Source organism: Aethalodelphis obliquidens, unplaced genomic scaffold (assembly GCF_003676395.1).
Source record: "Aethalodelphis obliquidens isolate GAN/ISIS:26980383/991018 unplaced genomic scaffold, ASM367639v1 scaffold27, whole genome shotgun sequence".
NCBI classification, from domain to species: domain Eukaryota; kingdom Metazoa; phylum Chordata; class Mammalia; order Artiodactyla; family Delphinidae; genus Aethalodelphis; species Aethalodelphis obliquidens.
This window is the reverse complement of record NW_020837971.1, coordinates 9376406-9395955: the sequence shown is the minus strand read 5'-3', so window position 1 is coordinate 9395955 and position 19550 is coordinate 9376406. Positions and strand designations below refer to the sequence as shown.

Below are 19550 nucleotides of genomic sequence, written 5' to 3'. Positions count from 1 at the left end.
GTGCATTACTTTTGATATTACTATTCAGTCTTCACCTCTGGTAACCCGTGCTCAGTAGATATGTACCGATCATGTGCCATCATATTTTATTTCAACTGCTGTTTCTGTTTTTAACATGGGTACTTTTAGTGGATTGCTATACTCCAATGCTGTATGCTAATGTTATTGGGTAAATATATTGGTAAAGGAAAAAGGAAGTTAATTACATGTCTTCATAAGTTACAAAGCTAAATTATTTTAAGATATGCTGTCAAAAGAATTAAAAACAATGGTGTAGATAACAAAATATTACTTTAAATTTAAATTTCTGTTAATTTTGGTTACTTATGAATAATTTTCTATTTTCAATATTGAGGAACACATTGAGGAAACCTTTTTCTTAGACTTGAGTATATAAAGTGGCTGGATTCTATATCTCTTAACAAAACAGAAGTCATTGCAAATCACTGAATTATTAGAATATTGATTACCTATTTCCGTTATTTTAGGAATGTTAGTGATGTGCATTTTTTAAAATATGTGCTAGGTTTTTAGTTTGTAATTGAAGTTACTGTTTATAATTTTGAAAATCAGTATACATTTTAATCTTCCACTGCTAATGTTTAAGCTGCACAGGGGGCTGGCTGAATAGTATATGAGCTGTGAGTTGCATTTCCACAGAAGTTGAGAGTAATGTGGTGGAAAATTTTGCTGTGAATTTCTACAGTTTTCTGCAGAGCTTTGGGTGGCAGGGCTTTGATAATGATAAAAATTAAAATATTGTGCTACTTTTCATGCATTTTGAAAATTGGAGAAAAGGATCTTAGAATGCCAGCCATGCTGAAAGGTGTGCACATGCACACATATAGTGTTGTTTGCAGCTTAAAACTAAAAGTAAAGATATCAGTTGAAACTTGTGGTAGAGACGAGAAGTTATTAACATAGTGAAATACATATAGTGCTTTTCTCCCAAAGAATTCAAGTATTTGCTTACATTTATTGTCAAAATATCACCATGAAGTAGAGGAAACAAAGGCAAAGAGAAGTTTAATGACATGAGAAGGTGTAGGTAAGTTAGTCAGTCTAGGTAAGTTAGAAGTCTGCAAACCCCCTTCTAACTATATATAGCTGGCCCTCTCTCTTTGGAAAATTCTGAGGGTAGTTTTGACTTAAAATTGGATGATTTGGGTTCAGTCACTACTTATTAGTTACATGACTTTTGATAAGTCAAGCATTCTCTGGGTCACGATATAGCTTTGACTTTTTAAATTGATGTTATATTTCTGTGTTTTGTTTAGCTCTCTGTGAGACAGTATTTCCAAGTTATACTCAGACTGTTTTGAAAAAATAAATTCTGGGATCTCTGTAAGACATAATGACAGCAAGAAAGTTCAGGTCTAGACAACACCTTTTATTCCCTGTGACTTGTGGTTAGGGATACACAAGATATTACAAATAATGGTTACTTCTTACTGCATACAATGCTTAGTATATTTTTCTTTTTCTTTCTTATTTTATTTTTTGGTCGTGCCACGCAGTTTGCAGGGTCTCAGTTCCCCGACCAGAGGCTGAACCTGGGCCATGGCAGTGAAATCCCCGAATCCTAAGTACTACCAGGGAACTCCCCTATAATTTTCTTTTTTAAAACCACAAATTGGTTTGATGATTATAAGGTTCTTTGATCTCTTAGCAGGATAATTCTAAATTCCTTTGTTTTTAACAAAGAAGAAGATATCTAAACCCCTTGAGTGAGAATCAGATTATATTCTTTTCATGAAAAAAATTAATATCAAATTATAAACATCAGAATTTACAGATTCTTACTTCCATAGCAACAGATTTTCACAATTTTGCATTTAATATATTTTGTATTCATATAGGACACTAATTTTGAAAAATGCTGTAATTAGTGATTTAAAACCAAATGTTACAAAATCATTTTATAGATTACTTATTAATTCGTTAATAATAACCTGGGAAAGCAGTTTAAGTTTCCTAATAATAACTAAGCAACAGATGTGAATCTAACACTCACATATCTCTATTAAAATCCCTCTTCACAAGCTGTGTTTTTCTTTAAGTTAAAAACATTTTGAGTTTTATTTAGTTTAGGAACTAAAATTCCTGATATGGGAGTCCTTGACTTTTAATTTTATATATTTGCCTCCTTAAGTTTGGACAACTTTGAGTATGAGAGAGTAATTTACTGTTCACATTTAAATTTACTGTTCTTATCAGATCATTCTTATCTAGCTTGTGTCTGGCTCTAATGCTACAGAATTTTTGATGATTTTGAATTTGTAAATAAAAAAACCTCAACTTTGTGAAATATTGGAATTAACCACAACTGACAGTGCTTTGAAACTATTTGCAAAGTATATATGCGAAAGCAGTTTCTAATTGCTGAAAAATCACTTTTTAAATTGTATTGCTTCAAGAGTACTTTTTCAGTGAATACTTAACATAGCTAACTCTCAACTCTCTCTGATACTAGAGGCCAAGGTAGAAAGGATTATTTCAGTTTAAAGCCAATTCAAAAATTTCATTTGGCTTCTCAACTTTAAATTTCTATCACAACAAATGTTTTACCAGAAAAATAGAAATGGACCATCTGCTGAAACCTCCCTCAAGTGGGGAGTAGCCAGGGTAGTAGAGAGTCAACAGTATTGGTGATTCATTATCTATAAAAGAGGATAATTGAAAACTGATTATAATTGGATAAAGTACATGCATCAGAATTGTATGTCTTAACCGAAAAACTCCAGCATTCTTCCCCATCCTTCCCTATCTCACCTAAGTTGGGCATTTAAAATTTTTCATTTTTATTTTTTACAGTATGTGATTGTAAGTCATTTGCCAGCATCTATTACAGCAATGAATACATGGCATTTCTTTCCTTTTTTCTCATCTAAACCTCGATTTTGGACCCTGTGACTATTACTACTTAATCTCCGTCTGTTGTCCTACTGTTGGCATGTTGTTTGGGGCCCTTGTCCAAATTATTACGACCCATGACCCTAATTTTCTGGCATGCTCTTTTGACTGCCTTATACCCCTTTTTGCATTTTTAAATATTACGGATTTTGTTGATGTTTTTCTCATATTTCCATCAAAGAATTACACACACATGTTTATGCTTTTTTTTCCCACATTGGTTTCTCTTTCTGTTGCTGCTTCATTTTTCTTATAATTCTTCTATTGTAGGTTATTATGCAGGATCAAATTCATTTCTGTGTTCTGAAACCAAGTCAGCTGATTAACTAGATTAATATTTAACAAAGCTATGGCAAATCCCTTCTTATGTGCTGTTATGAGTCCTTTGCTTATTTATTATCCTTGTTTATTTTTAGTAGAGAGAAATATTGATACAATTATTTTTTGTATATTGACCTTGTATCCTGCAACTTCACTAAACTCGTATATTAGTCTTGGGAACTTTTTTTGTGAATACCATGGTATTTTCTGTACAGACAGTTAACGTTGTCTGCAAATAGAGACAGTTTACTTCTTGAACCATGTGTAACTTTTATTTCTTTTCTTGCCTTATGCTACTGTGTAGGACCTCTGGTATTAGATTTGATAAAAGTGTGTTGGGAGAAGCATTCTGCCATGGGCCCTGAGCATCCCTGAAGGTCCTAGGGCATGCTGGGGATTGCTGGGCATGCTAAGAATGAAAAGACCTGACTGTTCTTTACCTGGTCCATTTCTCAGGGTTGTGTTGGAAGCTAGCCACTTGGAGGGATGCAATAATAACTCCCCAAAGAGCAGACTTGCTTCTGCTTGTTATAAAAATGGTAAATTGTCCAGCACAGTGTTCTTTGGCTGTGATGCAAACCTACTGTATCCAGAGTATCCAAGCAGGTCCCTCTGCCAGGAGGACTTGGATAGGAAAGTGAACTGTCAAAGTGACATGATCTCTCATACTGCTTGCTGTGTCTTCTGCCAGTATACATGACAGAAACAAGCTAGCTTCATAGCCTGCAAATAGGGTAAAATCCTAGACCCTTCACGATTTCTGACAATATTGGCAACAAAGACATGTTGACTAATACATGGCTTCCTACAAAAGAGAAGACAAGGGCCCTTGTGGGCTGGTTTAGAGAGCATGAAATGCAATAGCAAATGCTCTTGTTTAAGTGGTGGGCTAGTAGATCTTTTACTGACTTACGTGTTAATGAGGTCTTAGAGGCTAAGCAGTTAAATGAAGCTGCCCAAATGGTACTATGGTTGTTGCTCAGGCTCCAGGCTATAGGAAGAAATAATGTAATTACATCTGTGAGGCAGCAAGCCTCTGGGCCTCCATAGAAGGCAGTATGACTGTAGCTACTGAATCAAGGGCTCCCCGGAGCTAAAATAAAAGGCGTTCAGCAATGAGGATACAGAGCTTTGGATGGACTTAATACGTTATAAGTTCATTTGTTGAATCCAAGTAGGCAGCCGCTTGAAATTGGATGTAGCTGCAAAGTCTTGCTTATTGGTGCAGAGCTTCTTTTTCCCTTTGTGCCCTGTGATTCCTCTCCCTCTCTGATCTAACCTCAGCTGCTTAAAATAAAAGCCAAGTATGGCAGGGGAGCGCAAGGAGAGGGGAGAAATTCAAACTTTTTTAGCTCTGTTGGATAGAGGTGCCCAAGCACCCTCCAACCTGGTCCTGTGGGGAGAAAGCACAGTAGGTGGCAGGGAGGCCGAAGGCACCGGACTGCAGGGTGGAGCTGTTGCAGCACGCACGTGGGCAGCTCAACAGCCCCTAGGCCCAGGGGCTCAGAGGAGTTTGGAGGCATGTGGGAGGAAGCGGCACTGACCGCGGGGCGAGGAACCAGCAGGAGAAAAGCCTCCCACCACCTCAGCCCTCTTCTACAAGCCAGTCCCCCACTACTCTACGCCCCACGCTCCTGGTCAGAAAATAACGTCGTCTGCTGGCTAGTCCCTTGTATGTGTGTGTGAAAGTCCTTAGTTTGTGTTCCTGCGGGGGGGTGGACGGTGGGTGGCACTCAAATTCAAGAAAAGCTAAAGTGTGGGTGGAGCCTCTGGGCTTATTCATGTACTGTTCTTCTGGCTTCCCCTGGCAAATGTGTATTTGGTATTGATGTTTTTTACATGCTTATGTTGTGAAGGTTTATAAATTAACAGGAGATTGCCCCATTCACGGGCTCCTGCATGTCCCCTCCCCGGTGATCTAGCACAATGTACCATCCCAGGAGGAAAGAAGAAAACACAGCTTTAGTTAAATAAAGACTTTGCGGCTGCTAAAGTGCTCAGGCCATTTCTTAGCACAGCAGTGCCACCTGCCTGATCCAGCTGCCAAGTGCACCTCTTTTGAACAGGCCTACTGCTACGGTCTTGTTAAAACCAGTCACCTGACCCATAGGTGCCTTGTGACTCTCTGGCCTGATGTCACTTGGACTTGACAACTAACAAGGAAAGGGCCCAATAGGCTTCATTGAAGGTCAAATGAACAAATGAAAATGGTTTATTCAAGGGTGCAGCTGGCCTCGCCTTAGTGTAATCTTGGTTTTGCATGAAGGGATGGAAGTGAACCCTTTTGGGGGAAACCTTTTCTTTCATTCCATCACCTGAAGCAAACCACTGGTTCACTGGGGTCCTTGATGCACAGAAGTTCCTGTGAATACCTAGACCTGGTTGACTGATAGTTCGGCCAAGTTATAAGCTGATGGTATCCATTGTGCTGCTGCAGCTGTTCAGTCTCAGTGCCAGCTCCAGAAAACCGAGAGTGGATGTGATCCCTCTGTTCCATCCTCATAGCTCTGAGCAATACTCTTGATTAACGTTGTTGTATTTTTACTGAGTCTTGGGCTGTTGCCTATAGCATAGCCTTCAGGTGTACCAGTTGGAAGACAGGTTAAAAACATCTCTCTTTGGGGCTGCAAAGTATGGACCAAATCGCAGCCACCGGTCAGTTTGTGTCACTCAAGCCTGTACATCCCAATTGCTCCCATTTCCACTTGGATCCATTATCAAAAACAGCAAGATACCCACTATAGTAGACTGGGTAACCGTGGTGTTCTAAGTTTTAGGAAAGGGAACTTCTCAATGTGTGTCACTCACTTCCACTTGTACTGGAATTCCTTTTCCTCCCCTAGGCATATAGGGTTTTTTGCTGCTTCCTTTTCATAGCTCGAATGGGTTTTCAACAATGTTCAGAAAATCAGAGGGTTTGTTGCACTTCCCTCAGTGGTTTTAGACTTTTATTCTCCCATGCATTAGAGATGGTAGAAAGGATCCAGGCTGAACTTCATGCCTTCCTCTCAGTGGTTGCTCTTCTCATCCCCAAGCATGAGGGATGCTTTCTCAGACCTCTCACTCTGCACCTGGTCTTTGTGTGTGTGTGTGTGTGTGTGTGTGTGTGTGTGTGCGCGCGCGCGCGCACGTGTGCACGCGCGCGCAAACCTGGTGAGGTCTCTGAAGAACCTGTGAATGGGTATGCCTTCCCTTGTGTTTGTGGCCTCCATGGGTTCTATATTTTCTTGCTAGCACAAACTCAGCCTTTAGGAATTCATTAACAATTTTAGCTGAATTATTCTTCCTGGTGTCCAGGATTGTCTTCCCCAGGTACTCAAGTGCTCATGCCCCCATTTGTCCTTCAAGGTACCTGTTTTTCTTTAGAGTTTGGGTTGGTTGGTTGCCCTGTAACCTCAGGTCTCCTGGCAGCTATTTACCTTGATAATATAGATTAAATTCATGACCCTACTTGGTCATAGTAGTTTACCCTTTTAGATATTGCATGATTTTATTTGCAGTTATTTTGATGAAGTATTTTGCCTATATGTTCATGAGGGATATTGGTTTGTCATTTTCTTTTATTGCTTTTTTTTTTTTTGGTCTGGTTTTCGAATCAGGGCAATAATGTCAGATTCATAATGAGTTGAAAATGTTTCTTCTTCCTTTAGTTTTAAAAACATTTGTGTAAGATCGGTACTGGTCCTTCCTTAACTGTTTGATAGAATTCACTAGAGAAGATGAGTGAGCCACAAGGTTTTATGTTGTTAAAGCTTTTAATTATAAATTCAAGTAATTTAATAGATTCAGATTTTTTATTTTTCTTCTGTCTGTTTTGGTGATAAGTATCTTTCAAGTAAATTGTTATATCATTTAATTTGCCAAATTTATTGGCATTAATTTATTTTTAACATTTTGTCATTATATTCAAATATTAGCAGGATTGTACTGATACCTTCCCTTTCATTACTGATATTGGAAATATGTATCTTCTTTTTTCTTGGTCACTTTGCCTAGAGGTTTATCAGTTTTGTTAATCTTTTCAATAACCAGCTTTTGGTTTCATTGGTCTTAATGAATAGTGTTCTTATAGTTCTTTTTCTGTTTTATTGATTTCTGCTCTTTAGTATTTCCTTCCTTCTACTACTTTGGTGAAAGTTTATTTAACAACTTTAAATCTCTTTTTGTCAAATATTTGTAATCACTCAGTATGTTCTCTAATTTTCTAATTTCCATTGTATTTCTTTGTTGACACATGGGTTATTTAAAAGTAAGTTTTTCAATTTCCAAATATTTGGTGATTAAAAAAAATTTTTTTTGTTAGTGATTTCAAATTTCCATCACGATCAGAGAACATACTTTGTACAATTTCAGTTTTAAAAAATCTGTTTTGGTTTGTGTAATGGCCCAGAATATGGTCTGTCTTAGTGAATGTTCCATGTACTCTTGAAAATAATGTGTTTTATCCCATTGTTGGGCATAGTGTTCTATAAATGTCAAATAGGTCAATTTGATTGATAATACAGTTCAAGTCTTTTCTTGCCTTACTGATTTTCTGTTTATTTGTATTATTAGCCTTTTACTGAAGGTAACTTTTTACTGAAAGAGGAGATACGAAGTTCCCAACTATAATTCTGAATTTATCTATTTCTCCTTTCACTTTTTCCAGTTTTTGCATCATGTATTTTTATTGAATTCATGAACATTTAAGAGCGTTATGAATTATATGTCTTCATCCCTAATAATAACTGCTTGTTCTGATGTCTGCTTTGTCTGATATCAATGTAGTTACTCCAGGTTTGTTTTGATATGCTTTACATCATATATATTTTCAACTCTTCTGTGTCTTTATTTTTTAAGGTGTGGTGTGTTTTCTGTGGATAGTAATAGTTTGTTTTTGCTTTTCTTCCATTCAGATTTCTCTCTTTTAATTGGAGTGCAGAACATTCACATTTAATATAATTTTCCATGTGATTAGGTTTAAGTCCTCCACTTGGCATATTATTTGTTTTATGTGTTCTTTTTCATTTTTCCTTCCTTTTCTACCTTCTTTTGGATTAAGTAACTTCTGCTATTCCATTTTTACTATTACAAATGATGGAATAGGAAAAATTACTATTTTTAGTAATTAATGATTAAATAAAATGGAATAGTAAGTAGTCTATTGACTTATTAGCTATATCTTTTAAATTTCTTATTTTAGTGGTTGTTTTAGATTTTATGATATACATGTTTAACTTAAAACAGTTTTTTTGTTTTTTACAAGTAATAGATCATATCACATATAATGTTAGATACTTACTATAATATCACTTTCTTTGGCCCTCTTCCATCTTTCGTGCTGTTTTTTCTTTTTTTAAGAGTTTACTTTCACTTATGTTGTAAACTTTTTAATAGATCATTACTGTTTTTGTTTTAAACAGCCAATTATCTTTTAAATAAATTTTAAAGATAAAAATTTTATATTTATGCATAGATTTATAATTTCTGACACTATTTCTTTTTGTACATCAGAGATTCTGGTATTATTTTCCTTCAATCTGAAGAACTTTGACTTTTTTTTTTTTTTTTGTAGTACAGGCTTTCTGGCAACAAGTTCTTTCTGCTTTTGTCAAAGATGTTTTCCTTGTGTCTCCATTTTTGACTTATTTTCACTGTATATAGAGAACTATATTGACTTTTTTCTTTTGTCATTTAAAAACTATTTTGTTGTTTTCTGTAGGGATAGTTTCTGATGAGAGGTCTCTGATGGATCTTAACCTTTGTTCATTGCTATATAATTTGTCTTTTTTCCCTCTGGCCATTTTTAAGATTTTTATTTCATCGTTTCCATAGTTTCATTATGGTTTACATTGGTGTGGTTTCTTTGTGTTTACCTTCCTTTGGGCTCACTTATATTCTTGGGTTTGTGTTGTTGCTGCTGCTGCTTCAATTTGTTGTTTGTTTTTTCTCATCAAATTTGAAAAAAATCCATTCTTTAAGTACTTTTTCTTTTTCACATCTTTCCTCTTCTTCTGGGACTCTGATAACATGTATTTTTGGCTTTTGGTATTGTCCCATGTATCATTAAGTCTCTGTTCGCTTATATTTTGTACCTTTAGTTTGGCTCTGGTTTTATGTTCATCAGTCTTCTCTTTTGTAGTGTCTGATCTGTATTGAGTGCTTCCAGTGAATTTTTCAGTTCAAATACTGTTTTTTTCAGCTCCAAAGTTTTAAAAAAATATTTATTTAATTAATTAATTTATTTGGCTGTGCCGGGTCTTAGTTGCGGCACGCAGGATCTTCGTTGCTGTGTGCGGGATCTTCGTTGCAGAATGCAGGATCTTTTAGTTGCGGCATTTGGGGTCTTCAGTTGCAGCATGTGGGATCTTTTAGTTGTGGCATGTGGGGTCTTTAGTTGCAGCATGCAAACTCTTAGTTGCGGCATATGGGATCTGGTTCCCTGACCAGGGATCAAACCCGGGCCCCCTGCATTGGGAGCGTGGCGTCTTAGCCACTGGACCACCAGGGAAGTCCCTCAGCTCTAAAAGTTTTATTTGATCAATTTTTATAGTTCCATTTTCTCTTCATTGTGTTCATATTTTTCTTTAAATCTGTGGACATAATTATAATAGATATTTTAAAATCTTTATCACTTAATTTCATCTTTTTTTTGCATCTTTGTATTTCTAATAATTTTTGATTGGATACTGGCCATTGTGTTTGAACACTGTAAATGGATTTTGTTGTCTTCTTTTAGTGGACGTTGTATTTTGTTCATTTAGGTAGTCAGGTTACTTGTGGATCAGCTTGATTCTTTTGAGGTTTGCTTTTAAGCTGTATTGAGTCAGTTTTATAGGAACCTTTCCTCTGAGACTAGTTTAGCCTTACCATTAAGGCATAATCCTTCATAGATATGTAATGAATTCCCCTGTGTTCAATGATGTGTCTTCATTCCAGCTTTCCAAGCTGGAACATCTTGCAGTGCTCTCTCTGTGAGCTCCTAGAGTTGATCAGTTTGCAGGCTTTCTGGTAGTTCTTTGCCTGGCCTCTTTAAGTCTTACATATGTATTCATAACATAATATTCCTTTTAATATTCAAGAAACCCTATATAGAAATTTCTGGAATTGTGTCTCTGCTTAGCTTACTTTTTTCTGCCTCAGCTTCTGGCTGCCTCAGCCTTCCTTAATTCACATTCATCCCTTCAACTCATCCAGACCATTGTGCTTCACTAGAGTTTTCTCTTGTGTTGTAGGGGAAAGTGTATTTAGGCAGAAAGCCTGGATAATTATAGATTTCACTTCATTTGTTTTTCAGGGATCACAGTCTTTATTTGCTGTTGTCCAGTATCTGAAAATGGTATTTTCATAAATTTTGTCCAGTTTTCTAGTTGCTAGGGTAAGCACTGTACTAATTACTCTTTTAGGTTGGAAGCAGAAGTTCCAAATTTGTTGTAAAAATTATCATTGAGTTTCTTTTAGCAGTTGATTATGAACCATCTTGTGGCATTCCTCTTATCATGGTCTTAAAATTATTAAAATATTTGATTTTACTTTTTATGCCTAGTTTCTTAAGTTACAGTCTAATTATAGGCTGGTAATATTTTGTATTATGTAATTCAGATTCCTTCCATTTAAGTTATCTGCCCTGCACTGTTTTCTTTTGTGTCTCTGTTAATTTTCTCCCTGTTGGAGAAAAGGATAACACTGGTGCTTACTGAGGTTGATGCTTTTGCAAATTTATGTTTTCTAACGTCTAGTCATTTCTCCCCTCTCACAGGTGCTATTTGATAGACTAGGGATTGACTGACTTTTTCTGTAAAGGGCCAGATGGTAAATATTTTAGGCGTTTGGGACCACATACAGTCTGTATCACATTTTCTTCTTTTTTTCCTTGCTGACTCTTTTTTTCTTTGGCCTCGTGGCTTGTGGGATCTTAGTTCCCTGACCAGGGATCCAACCCGGGCCCATGGCAGTGAAAGCGCCAAATCTTAATTAACCACTGGACCACCAGGGAATTCCCTCCTTGCTGACTCTTTAAAGATGTGAAAACCATTCTTAGCATGAATGTTTGGCCCATGGGCCTTAGTTTGATCACCCTAGACATAGACCATCACAACTTTGTTCAAGCAATCTTCCCCTCTCTCTCATTTTTACCAGAAGACCTTACTTCTTACTTCTTCATTGAAAAAACAGAGGCTTGAACTTTGTCAACTTCTTGCTCCCTATATATCCCATGTAAAAGCCTATCTAGATCTTCAGTTGCTTGTCTACCCTTCATTCTGTGTCAAGTGAAGGATGTATACATATTCTTTCATTTAAGCCTAAACCTACTATGTGGATTCCTGTTTCATCCTCTTGCAAGTTCATTTATACCTTGTTCCATTTTGCACTCATATATATTATCTTCCCTTGTTCTTCCAACTGTATTCTATCAATATGTGCATATTTGCTACTTATACTGCTGTTTTGAATTTTATATTTACGATATCTTAAAATGTTGATTTTTAAGGAAAAACTCCAAACCACTGGAATAGTTTATCTTAGGTACTTTTAGTTGAATTTAAATTGCAAATATTAAAAAATTGCTTTTAAACTGTAATAAAGTATATAGATATAAGGTATTTTTGGGATACATACTCATTTCTGAGTTGATTTTGGCCATGTTTTTCTTCATTTTGTAAATTAATAGCTCCTCCCCCATCCCTCCCATGACAACATAATAAGACTAATGAATTAGAACATCTCAGGCAAAAATGTTCTGTTATGGGTAGGGATATAGTTCTCTAAAAAGCAAAACATCAAGTACAGAATTTTTTTTAAAGTAAAAAAAATTTTGAAATCAGACTAGATCTAGGCACATTGTGTTGCAAGCATCACCTCACAAATCTGCCAACGCATGTCCTTTCTGAGATTCAACACAGCTGCTGTCCCCACCAGTCTGTCTTCTCTCGTCTTCTTGGTAGTGGCTTGCATTGGTGTTTCTGGTTTATGGTAGGGAAAGAAAACATGCAGAAGAATCCCTTCCTCATTTTTCTTATGATACTGTGGGTTTTAAAAAAGCTATAATGTGAGTTAATTAGCAGTGACTTCTGGATCATTCTCATACTAAGAAACATGAAGGGCATTAGGTGTTTTAAATATGGATGAGTCCTTTTATATAAAAAAATAAACCTTAAAGAATAAGATTACTTGTAAAGAATAAAGACACATTTAAAAACTACATGTTCTTACAACAATTTGTTCTATCCTCTTTTCTGTAACACAGTTATTCCTCCCCCGCTCCCCACACAACAGATTTGTAATGTAAGAATAGAATCGTGGTTCAGCCTGCAACTCCAGAGGTAAAACACACAGTACTAGACTTCCATCTGTAGATTTTACTTTTCAAATTTCATGTCATTTTCTGAGTTAAATTCAAATTTGAAATTATCTTAAGCTTTCAAGGACTGTATTTATGTTAGTTTGTTGTCTTAAGTGGCTACCTCATAGAGTAGTTATTTATACTCTGTATTAAGACTTTATATTTGTTAGATGCAGTTATTCATTGATTAATCTTTTTCAGTCATATATACTACAATTTGGCAATGCTTTTTGTCTTTTGAATTTTAATTCCTTGCTTTTGTCTTATTTGATTATTTTTACAATGGTCTTTTACTCTTGAATTTTCCTCTCCCTCCCTCTCTTTTTTTTTTTAAAAATAAATTTATTTATTTATTTATTTTTGGCTGCATTGGGTCTTCATTGCTGCACACGGGCTTTCTCTAGTTGTGGCGAGCGGGGGCTACTCTTTGTTGTGGTGGCTTCTCTTGTGGTGCACGAGCTCTAGGCACGCGGGCTCAGTAGTTGTGGCTCATGGGCTCTGGAGCTCAGGCTCAGTAGTTGTGGTACAAGTGCTTAGTTGCTCTGTGGCATGTGGGATCTTCCCAGAACAGGGCTCAAACCTGCGTCCCCTGCATTGGCAGGTGGATTCTTAACCACTGTGCCACCAGGAAGTCCCCCCCCCCCCTTTTTGATGGATATACAATAGCAGTGTTTATGAGCATTTTATCAATTTGAGTAAATTTCTAAAATTTGCTTTAAGTTGGATGTTTTAGATATGTAAATATAACTCAGTTATAAAAATTGAAGAAAAGTGTTGAGTGACCTGAGAGGATTTATAGTACAGTAATATTTTTAAAATGCATGTTTGACATTACACTTGGATTTGAGAGTATTTGAGCCTAGAATAAAGAAACATAAATTTATTGGTATCATAATAGATATGTCAGATATTTAAATCTGTTGAGTCACAGATGAGCTCTTACACTAGTAGAATCAAAATTTATGCTGTGCTGTTACGCTCTTTTTTTGAACATCACATGTTCATTATATGACTTGTGTTACCTGGGGAAAATTGCTCTGTGAAAACATTAGATGACTTAACACTTCAGGTTTTAAATGTGTTTCACTTGTCTTGGAAGATTCCTTGACTTACACTGATTTGTTTATTTATTGAGACAAGTGTATGAAACACACGTTGTAGTTGCTGATGTTCAGGGAGTCATTTAGTTAATATGTGAGCCTGGCCCTGCCCACCTACCCGGTCTCATTCTGCCTAGTTCTTTATATTTGTCTGATTTTCATTAATGATATTATATGTCGTAACTTTCTTTTCTTTTCTTTTCTTTTTTTTTTTTTTTTTGCGGTACGCGGGCCTCTCACTGTTGTGGCCTCTCCCGTTGTGGAGCACAGGCTCCGGACGCGCAGGCTCAGCAGCCGTGGCTCACAGGGCCAGCCGCTCCGCAGCATGTGGGATCTTCCCGGACCGGGGCACGAACCCGTGTCCCCTGCATCGGCAGGCGGACTCTCAACCACTGCGCCACCAGGGAAGCCCTGTAGTAACTTTCTTAACAGTCATATTTAAAAACTAGGGAATTGTTAAAGTTTTTATCATTTATATCTTTTGAATGTACTATATTAATATGAGAGGTTTTACTCTTGTACTTTCAGCTGTAATTCTTACTTTTAGGTTGTTCAGGAGGTTATTTTTTTTTTTTTTAATAAATTTATTTTATTTATTTATTTTTGGCTGCATTGGGTCTTCGTTGCTGCGTGTGGGCTTTCTGTAGTTGTGGTGAGCCGGGGCTACTCTTCGTTGTGGTGCGTGGGCTTCTTATTGCGGTGGCTTCTCTTGTTGCAGAGCACGGGCTCTAGGCGTGCAGGCTTCAGTAGTTGTGGCTCACGGGCTCTAGAGCACAGGCTCAGTAGTTGTGGCGCGTGGGCTTAGTTGCTCCTTGGCATGTGGGATCTTCCCGGACCAGGGCTCGAACCCACGTCCCCTGCATTGGCAACCATATTCTTAATCACTGCACCACCAGGGAAGCCCCAGGAGGTCATTTTGAATAATATCAAAATCACCATAGGAAAGTCTGATCACTCAATCATTTAACAAATATTATTTAGTACATTCTGTGTGTCAGATAGTACATAAAGTGCTAGGGAAACTGATAAATAACAAGTTTGTAGTTTAGTAAGAGAGACAGACAAATAAATACACTGTGGCACTATAGAGTAAGTGCAGTGCTAAAGGTCAAGTATGAGGTGCTGGGAGTCATAACAGGGGCAGTAATTTAGAGGGAGATGATTAGAGAAAGCTTTCCAGAGGAAGTAGATAGGCTGAGATATGAATGATGTTCAGGTATTAGCCAGATCAAGGGAATGGTTACTGGTCCAGATTGGTGAAAGTATACCAGACAAAAGAGACAGCCTTTCCTAGAAGAAGTTAGAGGAAGAGAAGACAAAGGAAGAGAACAGGGAAGTTGTGAGAGATAAGGCCAGAGAGTAAATGGTCATGCAAGCCATGAATCTGCACTTTTACAGGGGAGCAATGATGACTCCAGTAAAGGCCTTTGAGTAAGAGAATAACATGATCAGACTTGGATTTTTGATGCAATGTCAAATGGATTAGAAGGTTGGGAGTGTAATCAGAGACAAGGAAACCTAGTATATTAGGCAAGAGTTGATGGTAGTAAGAATTATTGGAGTATTGAGGATGGAACAAAGTAGTAGGATACATTTTAAGGAGATATAGAAGCATTGAGATTTGGTGGGAGGAGTAGGGCTATCTTGACAAGTTAGTTGGGTAATAGGGCTACTAAGTGAGTTATGACTCTTGGTTTTGTGAGGGGTGATTTTAAGTGTACATTGGGACATATTGAATTTGAGATGCTTGTCGGACACCCAAGTGTAGTTATCTAATAGGGAACCATGTATGTGGATTTGAAGCCCAGGAGAAAAAAAGGGGCACAAGATACAGATCTGAAAGTTATCTCCACATATAGATGGTGATTGAATATGAAGAAGTATGGAGCTGGATCCCCCAAAGGGAGTGGAAGTAGGACTAACCCCTGAGAAATTATAATATGTAAGGGGTTGGTATAGGAAGAGAAGACCACAGAGGAAACAGAGGCAATAGCTGGAGAGTGGGAGGGTATGCTATGATGGAAGAAAAGAAAAGAGAGAGTTTTATGTATGTATGTATTTATTATTTTTTTGGCCATGCCGCATGACTTGTGGGATCTTAGTTTCCCAACCAGGGATTGAACATCGGCCCTTGGCTGTGGGCGTGCAGAGTCCTAACCATTGGACCTCCAGGGAAGTCCCAAGATAGAGTTTTTTTTTAATAAATCTATTTATTTATTTTTGGCTGCGTTGGGACTCCATTGCTGCATGCAGGCCCTCCCTAGCTGCGGCGAGTGGGGGCCACTCTTCACTGCGGTGCATGGGCTTCTCGTTGCGGTGGCTTCTCTTGTTGCAGAGCACAGGCTCTAGGTGTGCGGGCTTCAGTAGTTGTGGCACACGGGCTCAGTAGTTATGGCTCGTGGGCTCTAGAGCGCAGGCTCAGTAGTTGTGGTGCACGGGCTTAGTTGCTCCACAGCATGTGGGATCTTCCTGGACCAGGGCTTGAACCAGTGTCCGCTGCATTGGCAGGTGGTTCCTAACCATTGCACCACCAGGGAAGCCCCCAAGATAGAGTTTTAATGGTAGAAGTAGTCAATGTTGTTAGCTGTTGTTGAGACTTCAAATAAGAGAAGGTTGAAAAGTGACCTTAGGATCTAGCCCAGAAGTAGTAGCTGATGACACCTTGGCATGCACAGGCACTGAGATCAAGGGAACACTGGTGTAAGCCTAATTTTCATATGACCCTTTCAATGGAGAAGTAATTTCAGTTGTCAAGTGCAGTTATAAAGCATTTCATGTTTTGGGGGAGCGCTGTCGGAATAAAATAAATTTGTGGAAAATTATTTTTGAAAACTTTAGAATAAAAATCTGTTTCTTGAAATGCTTGAATTCAAACCTTTATAAAAGAGAAAGAGAAATAGGTGTCATAAATAACGTTTAGATTTGAAATAACTGGGGTTTAATCTAACTCTACCAATTACTAGGGCTTTCATTTTGTAGATAATATATGATTATTGACAAAATTTAGTGAAATAATATATGAAAAAGTGTTTAGCATAATGCCTGACCAGGTGTATATGTGTGTATATAAATACATGATATATTGAACACCTTATATGTAATGATATATACTGGTTAATAATTTCAGGGCACTTTATGTCTGTTACCTGCTGTGTAATAAGTTAGCTAAAAGTTTAAAACCACAAACAGTTATTAAATTACACTGTTTCTGGGGATGTGGTAGGCAGAATAATAGCCCCCTAAAGACGTTCATGTTGTATTTCCCAAAACCTGTGAATACATTACATTATGTAGTAAAAGAGACTTTGCAAATTTGAGTAAGATTATGAACCTTGGGATGGGAAGATTATCCTGGATTATCTGGATGGGCTCAGTTTAATACATGAGCCCTTAAAAGTGAAGAACCTTTCCCAGATGGAGTCAGAAGAGATTCTAAACCATCCGTGTCCTGCTTATTCCTTTTTCAGAGACCAGATGGCTAGTCCTTGAAATTGTGCAAAATTTCCTTTCCCTACCTACCGGATATCCCATTTACTCAGTTCATGGGTCATAGTTTGGTATAGAAGGAAGGAATCTTATTAAATTAATATAACTAACTGTAGGCTTATAATTTTGAGGAGTATTTTGAGTTTTTAAAAGTTCACTTATTTTACTAAATAAAGCCCTGATTGATGGAATTTAAAATCTTTTAAGGAGTAAATAACTTTGGGCAGTGGGGGAGATTTTTCAGCATTAGTCATTAAAATTTAGCACATATGGTTTAAGTAAATGCCAGAAGAAATGCAAGTAATACTCCGTGAAAATTCAGAAGATAAATTATTTACAGTTTGGGAGAGTAGAAAAGATGTGTGTAGTTAACACTAAAGACAGGATTTTACTGGGATTTTGGAAATTGCGAAGGTGCAAACATTTAGGGTTAGAGGGGAGTAGTTACTATGGTGGTTTGACTAAAATGTAAGCTCTAGATTACTGGTTAAATATAGTGGATTGAATGTGCACCTTTATTTCTGCCTCCTTAAAATTCACTAAAATGACGGTAAAGGGCTAAAAAGGTATAAACTCACAAGGCCAAAGAATGCAAAAAGAGATAGTAGCTGAGAGAATAAAGAGTTTTGGAATATGAAAAGCAGATAGGTGAGGGGTAATTGAATTATTAAAGTGTGTAAGGTGGAAACGTAAATACCTGCAAAGGGTGAAGCCAGGAAGAAGCATGTCAACCCACGGAATTCTGAAAGGCTCAGAATTAGAAGCGTCATATCTCGAAGATGGAGTGAGGGATGGGACTAAAAAGAAGGGGGTATGCTGAATTTCATGTAAGCTGTCACTTAGAACTTTGAGGAAATCAGTTTGGTGTTGGAAAATAGGTGCGTTGACTGGTAATATTCTCTTTATTAACAACTAAGCACTACCTAAGATCCATTCATCTGGTCATTTGGAGGTTAACAGGACGGATCAGGAAGAACTGTGAAATAGATGGTTGCTCTAAACCTAGGGATGATAGAAGAAAATGAGGTAGCATTCTGGCACTCTTCAGTTCCCTGTGGGTAAATCTTTTCTCCTCCTTAATGGAAAAGCCCTCTTAGTTTTAGCCCTGGGTTTTCTCTTCTCACCAGAATCTGCTTTGAATGAAGTGTTTGCATGGTGAGTCTCCTCTCTAGTTGTGTGGTATAAGACTGTAATCTTGTTAAAGCACTTCTTGGCTCATCTGTCATGATAATGGCTACAAATATATTTGTCACTTTGTGTGTGTGTGTGTGTGTGTGTGTGTGTATGTGTATGTGTCTACTTAATAAGGGAAACTTTGTTTTCTTTTCTTTTTTTGGGTAGGGGGGCTGTTTTGGGTCTTCGTTACTGCCCATGGGCTTTTCTCTAGTTGCGGTGAGCGGGGGCTACTCTTCTTTGTGGTGCACGGGCTTGTCATTGCGGTGGCTTCTCTTGTTGCAGAGCACGGGCTCTCGGAGCATGGGCTTCAGTAGTTGTGGTGCGTGGGCTTCAGTAGCTGTGGCTCATGGGCTCTAGAGTGCAGGCTCAGTAGTTGTGGGGCACGGGCTTAGTTGCTCCGCAGCATGTGGGATCTTCCTGGGCCAGGGCTTGAACCCTGCATTGGCAGGTGGACTCTTAACCACTGCACCACCAGAGAAGTCCAAAAACTTCTATTTTCTTCCTACTTTTCTACCCCGTTTTCCTCTTTGCTTCATACTGTGGATATAAATACACGTACTCCTCTTTGTTTCTTTTAAACAAAAGAAGAAGGAAGAACTAAAACTAATCTGTCTTGTAGCTGCCAGAAGTTTTAATTCTTTTACTGATTTCTGTGGAAGAGTTCAGAATTAAGACTTACCAGAATTAATTCAAACAAGTATTTATTGAAGTTCTCCCTTGTCTTAGATATTGCCCTAAGTACTAGGGATGCCACAGCCAAATTTTTGCTCTCAAGGAGATTACAAGAATGTTGTATGGGGCGGTTTGATAAGTAAATACGTATGTGGTGTTATTTACTGATATGGAGAATACTGAGGACGGAGCAGGTTTATGGGGAAAATAATAATTCATTTTAGACATATTAAATTTAGAATACCTTTTAGCTACCCAAGAGGAGATGATTTAGTCAGGAAATTCATGGGGGAGATTGGGGCTGAGAATATAAATTTGGGATCAATAGTGTTTGGATGGTAATGACCCTAGAAACTGAGCTCTTTCCCAGCAAGAGCAGAGGCCTCTTTTCTCGTTTCCTCATCCATAGTCTCTCCCCTTTGCACTTCACTTTACCAAACTTAGACCCCTGCTCTCTTCCTCCCCACTCCCTCGTCTTTCTGCCCCTCTTCCTCCTCCCCTTTCCATCTCTTCCTTGTTTCCAACCTATTTCATTTTGAAATCATTTTGGCCCAGAACTT

At 37.7% G+C, this 19550-nt stretch overlaps 1 protein-coding gene across 3 annotated transcripts in view; it reads left to right on the top strand.

The window, feature by feature from the left end:
* COG5 (component of oligomeric golgi complex 5) overlaps positions 1 to 19550 on the top strand; it is a 275728-nt gene that overhangs the window by 80295 nt on the left and 175883 nt on the right. The gene's annotated exons all lie outside the window — the stretch shown is intronic.